Consider the following 13999-nt stretch of genomic DNA (forward strand, 5'->3'; position numbering starts at 1 on the left):
GCCCTTTTGTGAGCTAAATGGACTATACTAAACAAATGTGAAGAACGCCTGGCAACTATAAGTATTAAAAAGATGAAAAAGTACTTGTATACTAGTATATAAACCAAAAGAAATCATAAATATAATGGTAAAGTTCATTAAGACTCAGGATCCTAGCTCTCTGGGAGGCCAAAGCAAGAGGATAGCCTGAGCTCAAGAGTTCGACACTGGCCTGAGCAATAGTGAGACCCCATCTCTATTAAAAAAAAAAAAAAAAAAAAAAAAAGGACACATAATATTTGATATTTTGCTCTATCTAACATGGTAGCTAAGTATCATGGTGCAAAGATAAGTCACTGTCTATACCAAAATTATTTGTCTATAATCAAAGAGCTATGATTTAAATGGAGAGAGAGAGACACGCGCAAACAGAAAATGCACTACAATAAACTTGTTGTATTAGAAAATGAGCAGATTACTGTGGGCACAGAGAAGGGAGCAACTAGCTTTCTGGGTTAGGCAGGGAAGGAAGCACTCTTTGAGCTGGGAATTAAAAGAAGACCAGAAACAGTATGCTCAAAAACAAAAACAAGGCCGGGTGCGGTGGCTCACACCTGTAATCCTAGCTCTCTGGGAGGCCGAGGTGGGCAGAGTGCTCGAGGTCAGGGGTTCGAAACCAGCCTGAGCAAGAGCGAGACCCCATCTTTACTATAAATAGAAAGAAATTAACTGGCCAACTAATATATATAGAAAAAAATTAGCCGGGCATGGTGGCACATGCCTGTAGTCCCAGCTACTCGGGAGGCTGAGGCAGTAGGATTGCTTGAGCCCAGGAGTTTGAGGTTGCTGTGAGCTAGGCTGATGCCATGGCACTTACTCTAGCCTGGGCAACAAAGTGAGACTTTGTCTCAAAAAAAAAAAACCCACAAAAACAAAAGATAAATAAGCACTTGAGACAGATAAAAGAGTACATACAAACATAAAGGTCATACTGCATTTAGGAGAAAGTGAGGAGTTCAGTATGACTCCACTACTGAGCAGGCTGGAACACAAGTAGTGGCCCAACTATAAAGCATCCTGAACAAGCTAGGGATCTGGGACTTTATCTTACAACCAACCTGAGGCTAGTGTGAGGCTAGCATGCCTCCTACCCTAACTCTATCGTGGCCTTTAACACACTCCATTGTAATGTTTATCTGCTTGCACCACCCACTTCACTGTGATCTTTCTGAAGACAGGAATCTTGTATTCTTCATTTTCTAAGGCACTAAAAGTATATTGCTTGACATACACATGGTTTTATAAATGTTTACTTTTTAAAATAGTACTAAATGTTTAATTATAGAAGGAAGAAAAAGAATATTAAAAAATTTAAATAAAGGGATAATTGATAGAATTTAAAAGTTTAAAAATTTGCCTTGAAATTATGTATTCATTCTCTGCCCAACCTCTTTGTAAATCTAAAAAGCTAAAAGGTTACTAAAGCATTGGCTTCTGCCACAAAAGATGGTGATTCGAAGGAATGTTTTTAAACTGTTTCTCAAAAGTTGCAGTAAAATAATCCTCCCACTTGCTACCTGTTAATCTTCACGAGCTAGCTGTTGGGGCAGAACCTCTTGTGTTGGTAGGGATATACAGTCATATGCTGCAGAACAATGTTTTGGTCAGCGACAGACTACATATACCACTGAAGTCCCGTAAGATCATAATGAAGCTGAAAAATTCCTATCGCTTAGTGATGTTGGTGCAGTCATAACGTTGGAATGCAATGCATTACTCGCATATTTGAGACGATGCTGGTGTAAGCAAATCTACTGTGCTGCCAGTCGCATAAAAGTATAGCATGTAAAATTAGATATAATACATAAAAATTAACAATAATAATAAATAATTATGTTACTGGTTTATGTATTTACTATACTCTACTTTTTACCATTATTTTAGAGTGCACTCCTACCTATATATTAAAAAAACGTTTACTATAAAACAGCTTCAGGCAGGTCCTTCAGGAGGTATTCCAGAAGAAGGCATTGCTATCATAGGAGATGACAACTCCATGTGTGTTATTGCCCCTGAAAACTTAACAGTGGACAAAATGTGAAGGTGGAAGACTATGATATTAATGATCCAGACCCTGTGCAGGCCTAGGCTAATGTGTGTGTGTCTTAGTTTTTAACAAAAAAGTTTGAAAGGTAAAAAATTTTAAAAATAGAAAAAAACATATAAAGAAGCTGGGAGCAGTGGCTCATGCCAATAATCTTAGCACTCTGAGAGGCCGAGGCAAGAAGACTGCTTGAGCTCAAGAGGTTGAGACCAGCCTGAGCAACAGAGAGATCCTGTCTCTACCAAAAATAGAAAAAATTAGCTAGGCACGGTGGCACATGCCTGTAGTACCAGCTACTCAGGAGCTGAGCCCAGGAGTTTGAGATTACAGTCAGCTATGAGGACACCACTGCACTCTATCCAGGGTGACAGAGTGAGACCCTGTCTCAAAAAAGACAAATACAAAAATAAAAAAAAACTTATAAAGATATAAAGAAAAAATATTTTCAAATAGCTGCACAATGTGTTTGTGATTTAGCAAAGTATTGTTACACAAGAATCAAAAAGTTTTTTTATAAAGCAAAAAAGTTACAGTAAACTAAGGTTAATTTGCCACTGAAGAAAAAAATTTTTAAATAGTATAGCTTAAGTGTACAGTGTTTATAAGTCTACAGAAGTGCATAGTAATGTCCTAGGTGTTCACATTCACTCACCACTCACTCATCCAGGGCCAAATTCCAGCCCTGCAAGCGCCTTTCATTGTAATTGTCCTATACAGGTGTACCATTTCTTATCTTTTTTCTTTTTTTTTTTTTTTTTTTTGATATGGGTTCTTGCTATGTTGCCCAGGCTGGTCTCAAATTCCTGGGCTAACTCGATCCTCCCACCTGGGCCTCCTGAGTAGCTGGACCTATAAGCATGCTACACAGAACCTGGTTTTATCTTTTATACTGTAGTTTTACTGTATTTTTTCTATGTTTAGATACACAAATACTTACTATAGTCTTACAACTGCCTACAATACCTAGTACAGTAACATGCTGTACAGGTTTGTAGACTAGGAACAAAAGGCTATACCATACAGCCTAAGTGTGTAGTACGCTATCCAAAGAGGTTTGTGTAAGTACAATCCATGATGTTCTCACAGTGAGAAAATCTCCTAACAATGCACTACCCAGAACATATCCCTGTTCGTTAAGCAATGTGTGACCTATACGAGGGACTGAACAATCTACACGGGGAGTCCATCTACACTGAATGTTTCAGTTCAGTACAACAATTAATGAAATGCCTAATACGTGACACAAAGGCCTTGTATGCCGTGCCAAGGAGAAAGGATTTTATCCTACACATGATGGAAAGCCACTGATGTATTATTCGTAGCAAAGTGAGATGGTGAGATGTGCATTTTAAATGCATCCATCTGTAGGATAAATTTAAGTAGGAGTTTACACAAAGGAAATCAGTTTGGGACTATTAAATGAAATATGATAAAGACCTAACACCAGAGCAGCAGCAGCGGGAATAAAAAAGAAAAGGATGAATTTAAGGAATATTTAGGAGGAAAAGACAGTGGTAGCAAGTAGCTGGCTTGGTATAATGGAAGGAAAAGGCAGTTCCCAGAATGGCAGATAAAAGGTGCTGGTTCCATTATCTGAGGTAGAAAAAACCAGTAGTCATCAAGTGAAAGTGATGACGATTTGTTCAGTTTTAGATATGTTAAACTGAGATTCCAGAGAATGACCATGTGGAGATATGCAATAGAGAGTTAAGTACACAAGTATGGGTTTGAGGAAGGAGGTAAACTATTAGAACACATATAGCATTTAAATCTATAAAATAGAAGACACTGTGCAAGAATAGTATGAAGAGTGGTCTGTGGTTGAAATTCTGGAAGGATGAACCAGGTGTAGTGGCTCATGCCTGAAATCCCAACACTTGAGAGGATGAGGTGGGACAATAGCTTGAGGTCAAGAGTTCAAGACCAGCCTGGGCAACATAGTGAGATCCTGTCTCTACAAAATAGACAGGCGTGGTAGTTTATGCTTATAGTCCTAGCTACAGGCTAGGCAGGGGGATCACTTGAGCCCAGGAATTTGAGGCTGCAGTGAGCTATGATGCCAGCCCGGGCAACAGAATGAGACCTTGTCTCACCAAAAAAGAAAGAAATTCTGGGAGGATACAAATGTGTTTAAGTATAGGAGCAGAGAGAAGCCAATGAAAGAGAAAAACAAGACTAGACAGAACAGTACAAACTAAGAAAATAAAGTATCAAGAAGGAGGGCACCATCCCTACCATCCCTGGTGGCATGGTAGAGAGGGTTACCAAACCAAGTGAGCAGGAGGAAAATAAGGAGGTAGCCCCCAAAGGATAGAAACTAGTCTTTCAAGAACTGGCTGAGAAAAGAAAGAGTAGAGCATTTTGCAAGCGTCCTCAAACTACGGCCCACGGGCCACACGCAGCCCGCCGAGGACATTTATCTGGCCCGCCGGGTGTTTCTGCCACCACTGTCTGTCCTGCTTAGTAGCCGACTCCTCCTGGGCCCATGGTGCACACGTGTGGAATGTGCGCCTCACTCTCCAATGGCCCTCCAACGGTCTGAGGGACAGTGAACTGGCCTCCTGTTTAAAAAGTTTGAGGACCCCTGTTTTAGGGTGTGGACAGATACAGGATTCAAAAGATTATGTGGCTGGAGTTACTTATTTTAAGATGACAAAGATTTATGTAGGCTTATAATTAGTAGGTCAGAAAAGGTTAAGAGTATAGGAAAAAACAAAGGAAAGAGAAGAATTAATTGATAGGTCAAGACTGAAGGGGACACTAGAGAAGGTGAGTTTTGGGGTCCAGGTTGAGAAGTTTACCCACAGGAGGTGGAATGCTTCATCCTCTAAGGAAAGGGAAGAAATAAGGATTGGTGGAACATAATAGAGACACTGAAGTAGAAAACATCTACCATCCTGAATTTCCTTTGTAAAACAGAAGGGAAGGCTTGCAGAATGAGAGACTTGAAGCGAATGGCAGGATTAGTCACCAAGGAGCTACCCAAGGAAAGGCAGCAGAATTATTAAGTAGGCTGTGATGAGAGCTCAATGGAGGATGCAGAGCAAGATCATTCTGTTTTGCTAGCTGTGCTCGTAGTCCAAAGGATAGACAGTTCAGCTGACACAGGGTCAGAGAGTAGGAGGGCAAAGATATTAAAGGACATTGGCAATACAAGGGTTTGAAATGATGGACAATTAGGTCCAGTTAGGAAAGAAGTAAAGAAAGAAAAGGGCTAACAAATAAGAGAAAATGGAGGCAAAAAGGAATAGGCAGCCTCAATAAGGCTAAAGAATAGGTTTAATATGAGTAAGGGACTGAAACAGCTAGAGCACAGGCATTCATGGTCAATCTTCCAACTCCTAAAAGGAGACTTTTTTTAATGTGACATTTTCGCCCAAATCTCTGATTCTTCCTTCTCAACCACAGACTTCTATGCAAAGAGGAAAGCTAGGTACTAGATATTCTGCATTTATGACCACCAGATTAATATTTGGAAATCACATTTGAGTTATGTGAAAGCTAATAATATATACTAGTATTGTAAACACTTTGATGAACAACCATGTGACCTCATCAGCATATACTTCTCCAAGTTCATAACACAGCAAATGGTTTTATTATGCTCCCTCAAGAGAGCAACAAAAGTAACTAGGGTACATTCAAGAACAAAAGGTAGGCCAGGCGCAGTGGCTCACGCCTGTAATCCTAGCACTCTGGGAGGCCGAGGCGGGCAGAGTGCTCGAGGTCAGGAGTTCAAAACCAGCCTGAGCCAGACCGAGACCCCGTCTCTACTATAAGTAGAAAGAAATTAATTGGCCAACTAATATATATAGAAAAAATTAGCCGGGCATGGTGGCACACGGCTATAGTTCCAGCTACTCAGGAGGCTGAGGCAGTAGGATTGCTTGAGCCCAGGAGTTTGAGGTTGCTGTGAGCTAGGCTGATGCCATGGCACTCACTCTAGCCTGGGCAACAAAGTGAGACTCTGTCTCAAAAAAAAAAAAAAGAACAAAAGGTAGCTTCTGTTTAGGAAGATCAATCTGCAACAAATTTGCTGAGTATTTTAAATTAGTAAACATGTCTTAGTTTAAAGCCATTTTCCCTTATTATTTGGAGGTGGAGGTGTCAGCAAATCAGGAGGCAAAATGTTACATTCAAGAAAACATATTAAATTTTCTAGTTTAAAAAATAATTATAAACTTCATGATATTTTAAAAAATAAACTTCAACTTACCTAGATCTGGCCATTAATAGTCTTAGCCTCTGCTGCAGCATCAGTTTAATCATACTTTAAAATACCATGTTTTCTTTGTTTGCTGACTTAACCTAAAAATAGTAGGAAAAAGTTGAGAATTTCTTATTTCTTTTAAAATAATAATTTTCCTTATGAAATTTCTGTCAGCACTGTTAGTTCAATTAATCTATTTAAATAAACTCAAAAGTATTAAAAATTGATAAAAATTATTTAATACAAGATCAATTTTTTCAGATTAATATAATATGTACATGTTACCATTCCTTTTCAAAAGAAAAAGCAAGAATGCAATAGTTTAAATTTTGTGATGTTTCTGGCTTCTCCACTATAGCTATGACACTAGACAACTCATTTCTCTATACTCATCTCCTCAGCCATAAAATGAGGGGTTAGACTAAACTACCTCCAAGGTTCCTTTCCAGCTCTAAAATTTAGTAGCAGACTAATTCTCCGTACCTGCTGACTTTTCCTAAACTTCACTCAGTCATTCTTCTTAAAGAGCTGACTCTCTTTAAAATCCACCCTCTGCATAGTCCTGTTCCACAAGACCACCCCACAACCAATTCAGAGAAGTCAGTTAAATCAGAAAACAGACTGTATGAACAAGCAGAGGACAGTAAAATTATAGTGATAAATTACAGCCTAGAGTTACAAGAGATCTTAATATATTCTTGAAAATTTTCTGGTCAATTTTGTATTCACTCTCTACACAGAAAAAAATCAAACTCATACAAACAGGAACTACCTATGCTGCATCAAGCATTGTGTTAGGGGTTATGGGAATAGTCTCAGTTTAATCTACATATTAATCAGAGTTAACAAATATGATTGATACCCAAATGTCCTATATATAATCAGCATGTCAGGTGTTTGCTTACACTCCTTGTGAGCTACTGCTGCTACACCTCATTTTAAGATGACTAGCAATCTAGTCCTTCCTCTTTACTATCCCTCTTCTTTTCTGTAGAAGCTCAAACATGTATCATGTTTTGTCTCTAACTTGGAAAACTGCCCCAGGCTGAGCTAATTCTGCCATAAAATCACTTCTTTAATGTGAATATATATTCTCTTTGTCCATCTCTCTCTTCTAAGAGATTTTAGCCAATTAACTCAGGAAAATCTCTCTTCCTCTTTCTTCATTCCACTTACAAGCATTCTTCAACCCCCATCCTGAAATGAGTTTAATGAAAGTAAATAAAAGAAAAATAAGATTGATCCATCTATATCTCTGTATCAATGAAAAGTCACAGCTTTAGAATGAAGCTAATTATATTAAAGAATCAGTATGTCAACCTATAAAGTACTTGAAAATATTAAAAAACCCTCATATGAATCTCTGGAAATTTATTAATCTGACATCTTTTTGAGGGTCAATATTTATTCAGTTTTATTGTTTAATTATTCTGATTATTAACACTGCTCAAGTATTATGGAGTTTTTGCTTGCTTTTACTGTTTTTCAGTACAAATACCCAGCATCTCAGTTGTATCAGGGATAAAAAGACATTTTGTGCCTCTTTTAAAAGGATACTTTCTAGAAGAAAACACATTCTGGGTTCCAGACAACTAATATACCAAAGCACTCCTGGAATGAACATAACCCAATGGACTACAGATGTCTTGCCTTTGACTTTTGATTATGAATGCCTCAGATACTCTTATGACTTCTTAATCCCCCCTTTGGTTTCTCCCCACTGATGGAAGACTACGAACTAAAAGGTAATTGGGAAGTAGTGAGAGGGAAGAGGTGGTTATTGCCACTATGTGGAGCTATAATCTTACTGCTGTAACATGGATGTTTTTCTACAAAATAGGTATAACAGTATGAACTATGATGCTTACTCAAAAAGAATATGATTTTACAAAAAAAAATAATCAAGAGGCTAAAAATTACACTAAATCCTGTCTACTACCACCCTATTTTTGTACAGCAAACTAATTTTACAGCCCTTACTATATGCCAGGCATAAGAGTCATTTAGTCCAAACAGGTAGTTTGACCTATGAGGAAGATACACTACCATTATTTCTGTGTTCCAAATGAGGAAACCAAAGCTTATTACAACAGTTAGGTAGTTTTCCCAAGACCAACAGCTGATCAGAGGAAGAGCCATACTTAAATCCTGATCTGACTCCAAAGCCCAAGCTCTTATTAAATAATACGTGTAAAAAGCTTAAAACTGTGCCTGGCATACAGTAAGCACTCACTAAATATTAGCTATGGAAATAATAATAATAAAACAATGCTGTATGCCTTTGGCAGTCAGTCAACCTTTCTGTGCCTAAACTGCCTTTATAAGGCAGAATTTCACAGAATTACTATGAAAACCAAATAAATTCTGGATATAAAGACATTTAGAAAAGTATATAATGTTTTAAAAGACAAGGCATTATTATATCACTACTATAGGTAAAATCCTGTCTCTGCTATCATAAAGGAGTCTTTTGCACTTATAAGCACAGAAAGCTTAGAACTTAAGCACCATCCTTATAATAAGTGTTATATTAATAAATTTAGTAAAGCTGTCCTAAATTATTCCAACATGATTCTTGTGGAATGACATGTAAAGAGAACACTGAACTCTATTCACAAGTGTGATTATAAATTTGGTGCTTAGGAAGGTATATTTGCTCTTTAAGTTCCCCAGCACTGAGGGTGAATTTAGCTTATACTACAGTAGCTCTGTTCAAATACAGCCAGGACAGAATATCTATAGTTAGAAGCATAACAACATAAGTCTAAATTCTGGGCACAGCTAACTGCCATTTTTAATTATATTAAAACAATCAAGAGAATGGCATTCAAAAACCATGCTCTTTGAGTCTGTGGTCTGGCTGTTTGTGCTTTTTTTTTTTTTTCTTTTAAATCATTGGGTAGGTCTTTTATTATTTATACAAATTCCTTTTCTGTTTATTCTTAACATTGACAAGAATTTTTACATTTTCCTGAGGCACAAGAGTTTAAAAAAAAAAAAAAAGCTAAGGAGGGGAGAGTCTCAGTACATTTTGCTAGTTACCTAGACCAGAGCCGTTATGTGAAAAGTAAGGACACCTGCATAGTTTCCTTGTTAGCTGAAAACTACAAAGGTATGAGTATTTTTTAAGCATCTATGCGTGAATATGGCTATATCTTCATATTCCTAAATAGATTTTTCTTCCCTTAGGTTTTTTATTGTAAGAGCCATGTTGATGAACTGCTTCACAATTCATAACTCTCCACCCATCTCCACTCCCCTTTTTTAACTCTTGAAAAAATATTTTACATTACTTACAAATCACTTCAATATCTGGTACTTTATTTTCTGGAAACTCTTTATGTCTAATCTAAATTCCTTATACTGCAATTTAAACCAGATTCCTCTCATTTCTGTTTTCTCTGTAAGAGATAAGTAAAACCAGGATAATCAAGAAAGATTACACACATGCTTATGTATATTTAAACTGCCATCAATTTATTTTTCTGTGGATAAATCTAAAATATTAATAAAGTGGCATTTCTTTATTTCAGACATAGTTGCTTGAATTAAGCTAACACAACGTTACTTAGTAGATAAAAATGATTTGTAAGCAATTATCAATATTAAAGAGAGCATTAAAAAATGAATTCATTCATTTCTTCATCCACTCTCTGAAGCATCCAACAAAGTTATTTTCTGAGCACCTACTCTCTACCAGGCACTGAGTTAAATGCTAGAAATAATGATAAAAGACACATTCCCTGATTCCAGGGAGCTTACTGTCTAGGGAGGGAGACAGACAAGAAAATGAATACACGGCAGAGTTGCAGACCCATGTGTCATTAAACATTCAACTAGAGCAGAAGAAAGGGCAGAAGTAAGAATAAAGAAGACTTCCTGGGAAAGCTGGTCCCTAAACTGTGCCCTGAAAGATGGGTGGGAGTTAACTGAGACAGGGGCAATCCAGATCAAGAAGAACGCATGCAAAAGCCCATGGGCCTAAAAGAACACAGCTGCCTTCAGGAGCAGCAAATAGTTCCTAAGAGTTAAAGAGTGTAGAGTACGCATGAGAGGTAGGTGGGAAGGTAGGCACATGGCCACTTCACGAAGGGTCAGTCTGCACTACTGAGGCTAGTTCACATTCTCCCTTAGAATCTTAAAGAAATCACTAACATCCTATCAAAATACTTTCCTATAGAGGCAGAAAATCTGGATTACATACAAGGAAAATTTATCTTAAAATAAATTGGTAAGATTGGTAAGAATAAAATTAATAGTGTTTTACTGTCTGTGATGCCCAAAATAGTAACCTTCAAGTCATAGCATCCACCTATAAACATAAACATTCTCCCATAGCATTTGGACTTGCTGTGAATGTCACTGTAGAATGACTTGAACCTCAGAATCTCCCCTTCCCTTTCAGACCTAGAAAACTCATCCACCTTAGCCCTATATTTCATATTGAATCTGACAGTCACTTTAATCATGCATTTTGGATTTTAGGAACAGAAATACAAGAATATATGTGTATAAATACATATATAGATTCTTGTGTGTGTATTGTAACAATTTTATGTGTATTTGGCAAATACTGAGAACATGTTACTAAAATGGTTTGCTAAAAATAGAACAAAAAAAAACTAAAATGAAAGACAATATAAAATACAACCTCTACAATTTTTTTTTTTTTTTTTTTAGAGAAGCAGGGTCTCACTCTGTCACCCTGGCTGGAGTACAGTATCGTGTTCATAGCTCATTGCAGCCTCAATTTCCTGGCCTCCAGCAATCCTGTCACCTTGGCCTCCCAAAGTGCTAGGATTACAGGCATGAGCCACCATGCCTGGCCACATCTCTACCTGTAATAGTGCTGGTTCATAACTCAATCCTGGGGTCATCCTTAACCTTGGAATATACCTATACCCAGAGACATTGGTGTTGAAAATTTACACAAATCAGAATGCCCACAATCTCTATCCTAAGATATGTGCAAACCCAGCGGATGAGTCACTCTGCCTTAGCTAAGTCAATAATGTAATCAGTACCAAGGGCACCAATCCCAGCACCTTCAATCACAGGAAAAAGGTATCTTCAGCCTTCTGAACTCTCAAAAGAACTCTTAGTTTAGTGCTTTACATTACAATATAAAAATATATACAGGGAAATCAAATACTCCTCCAGCAACATAAAAGGATGAACATTCTATATGAGAGATCGTGTAGCTCTTTCCATTAAAAATTTACAGATTGCACCACAGAAAGTAGAGATGTATTTTTAAGGTAATACTAAGAAAATATAGGCATTCTCTAGAAAGCATTTGTCATTTACTCAAATATATTTGATGAATATATTAGATCTTATAGAAATAAGCTGTCTATAAACACTGCATATCAGAATTCCATGTTTATATTCTTCAACTCAATTATGATGTCTATTTACTAATTCTTACAACTGTGTCAAATTAATAAATGACACTTAACCCTCATAATAAACCTCTAGTTTATAAAATTACTAATAGACACTAATCCCCTATCAAGGACTGAACTCTAGCATGATAAATACTTGCTTATGAAAAAAATCACACATCATACAAAACCTTTAACCCAATACCCATTTACTAAAAAATGGGTAAATTTTAGTAAATGGGTACCCAATTTTAGTAAATTGGGTACCCATTTATTAAAATGGGTACCCGATACTCATTTACTAAAAAATACTAAAATTCAAAGGAACTGCTATTTCCCAAATAAATGCCATGTTCTTCTTAGTATAATCACTGAGTAACTTAAAATCAATTCAGTTTTTGTAATACTACAACTGTGGTTTTAGTTAATGAGATTTTACTAAACTGAGCAACAGGAGGAGGTAAAACCTCAAGTATGAATTTTATAATATTTTTCTCAATATTGTATATCTAAGAATTCTTAAAAAGCATTTGACTTTATTATGGCTTTATCTGCCCCCCCAACCCCCATTTTTTTTATTTTTTAAAGAGACACAGTCTCTTTATCACCTAGGCTGGAGTACAGTGGCATGATCACAGCTCACTGCAACCTTTATTTTTAATTTTTTTTTTTTTTTTTGAGACAGAGTCTTACTCTGTTGCTGGGCTACAGTGCTGTGGCGTCAGCCTAGCTCACAGCAACCTCAAACTCCTGGGCTCAGGCAATCCTCCTGCCTCAGCCTCCCGAGTAGCTGGGACTACAGGCATAATATTTTTAGCTGGCCAATTAATTTCTTTCTATTTTTTAGTAGAGACAAGGTCTCGCTCTTGCTTAGGCTGGTTTCAAACTCCTGACCTTGAGCGATCCTCCCGTCTTGGCATCCCAGAGTGCTAGGACTACAGGCATGAGCCCCCACACCCCCACTGCAACCTTGAAAGCCTGGACTAAAGCAATCCTTCTGCCTCAGCCCCCCAAGTAGCTGGGACTATAGGCATGCACCACCACACCTGGCTAATTTTTAAAATTTTTTGTAGAGACATGGGTCTTGCTATGTTGTCCAGGCTTGTCTCAACTCCTGGCCTCAAGTGATCCTGGAACCTTAGCCTCCAAAAGTGCTCAGATTACAGGCATGAGTCATTGTGCCTGGCTATCTTCACTTTTTATATAATATCCTTAGGTAGAACTAAATAAACACTAACAATGAATAACAGAAGTAAATAAAAAAGGTATTTATCAAAACTGAATACAGGCCGGGCGCGGTGGCTCACGCCCGTAATCCTAGCTCTTGGGAGGCCGAAGCGGGCGGATTGCTCAAGGTCAGGAGTTCAAAACCAGCCTGAGCAAGAGCGAGACCCCGTCTCTACTATAAATAGAAAGAAATTAATTGGCCAACTGATATATATATAAAAAATTAGCCGGGCATGGTGGCTCATGCCTGTAGTCCCAGCTACTCGGGAGGCTGAGGCAGAAGGATCGCTCGAGCCCAGGAGTTTGAGGTTGCTGTGAGCTAGGCTGACGCCACGGCACTCACTCTAGCCTGGACAACAAAGCGAGACTCTGTCTCAAAAAAAAAAAAAAAAAAAAAAACTGAATACAGAGGTATATAAATAGAATTTGCTGTAAATCTCCATTTCCACACTCAGGTAGATATCATGTTAGTTACTAAACTAGTATTAAAAGTCTAAATATTGACTATGTGTATATAAAATATGTATGTATATACAAACACAATCTGCTGCTCGAAATAAACTAAGCCAAATGCCAAGCAACCCTAAATAACCCCCAAACAAATTGTTTCATGAAAAGCTCATCAGTTTCTGCATTTAAATCAATCTAAAATGCTCTTAAGCATACTCTCAAAGGAACTAAATTTGCTTCATTTTCTACTTTTATAGCAAAGCATTCAAAATTATGGTTATAATCTAGCACAAAACAACTCACCTGACCCACTAATAAGAGTGCTCTATATAGTCACCCCTCGATATACGTGAGGTATTGGTTCCAGGAACCCCTGCATCTACTAAAATCCGCCCATACACAAGTCCTACAGTTGGCCCTGCAGAATCCACGTATATGAAATGTCGGCCTTCTGTATGCACAGGTTTCACCACCCCCCAGTACTGTTTGGTTGGGAAAACACTGGACCTATGCAGTTCAAAGCCCATGTTGTTCAAGGGTCAACTATATATATATTTGCTAACATGTCCCACTTTCACAAAATGCTGACCAAAAAAAGTTAACCAAAAAATTTTGCATCAGAGTACATCTATCCATGTGATTAAC

The 13999-nt window shown here is 37.6% G+C and overlaps 1 protein-coding gene across 2 annotated transcripts in view; it reads right to left on the reverse strand.

Annotated features, from left to right (window-relative positions):
• FRS2 (fibroblast growth factor receptor substrate 2) overlaps positions 1 to 13999 on the reverse strand; it is a 104826-nt gene that overhangs the window by 17103 nt on the left and 73724 nt on the right. Inside the window, exon 4 of one of the 2 annotated variants that reach the window (XM_012788717.2) lies at positions 6300 to 6391. The exons of the other annotated variant lie outside the window; for it this stretch is intronic. The gene's annotated coding sequence lies outside the window, so the exon portion shown is untranslated. The remainder of the gene's footprint in view (positions 1 to 6299; positions 6392 to 13999) is intronic. 2 annotated transcript variants of the gene reach the window in all.

Source organism: Microcebus murinus, chromosome 10 (genome assembly GCF_040939455.1).
Source record: "Microcebus murinus isolate Inina chromosome 10, M.murinus_Inina_mat1.0, whole genome shotgun sequence".
Classification (NCBI taxonomy): Eukaryota; Metazoa; Chordata; class Mammalia; order Primates; family Cheirogaleidae; genus Microcebus; species Microcebus murinus.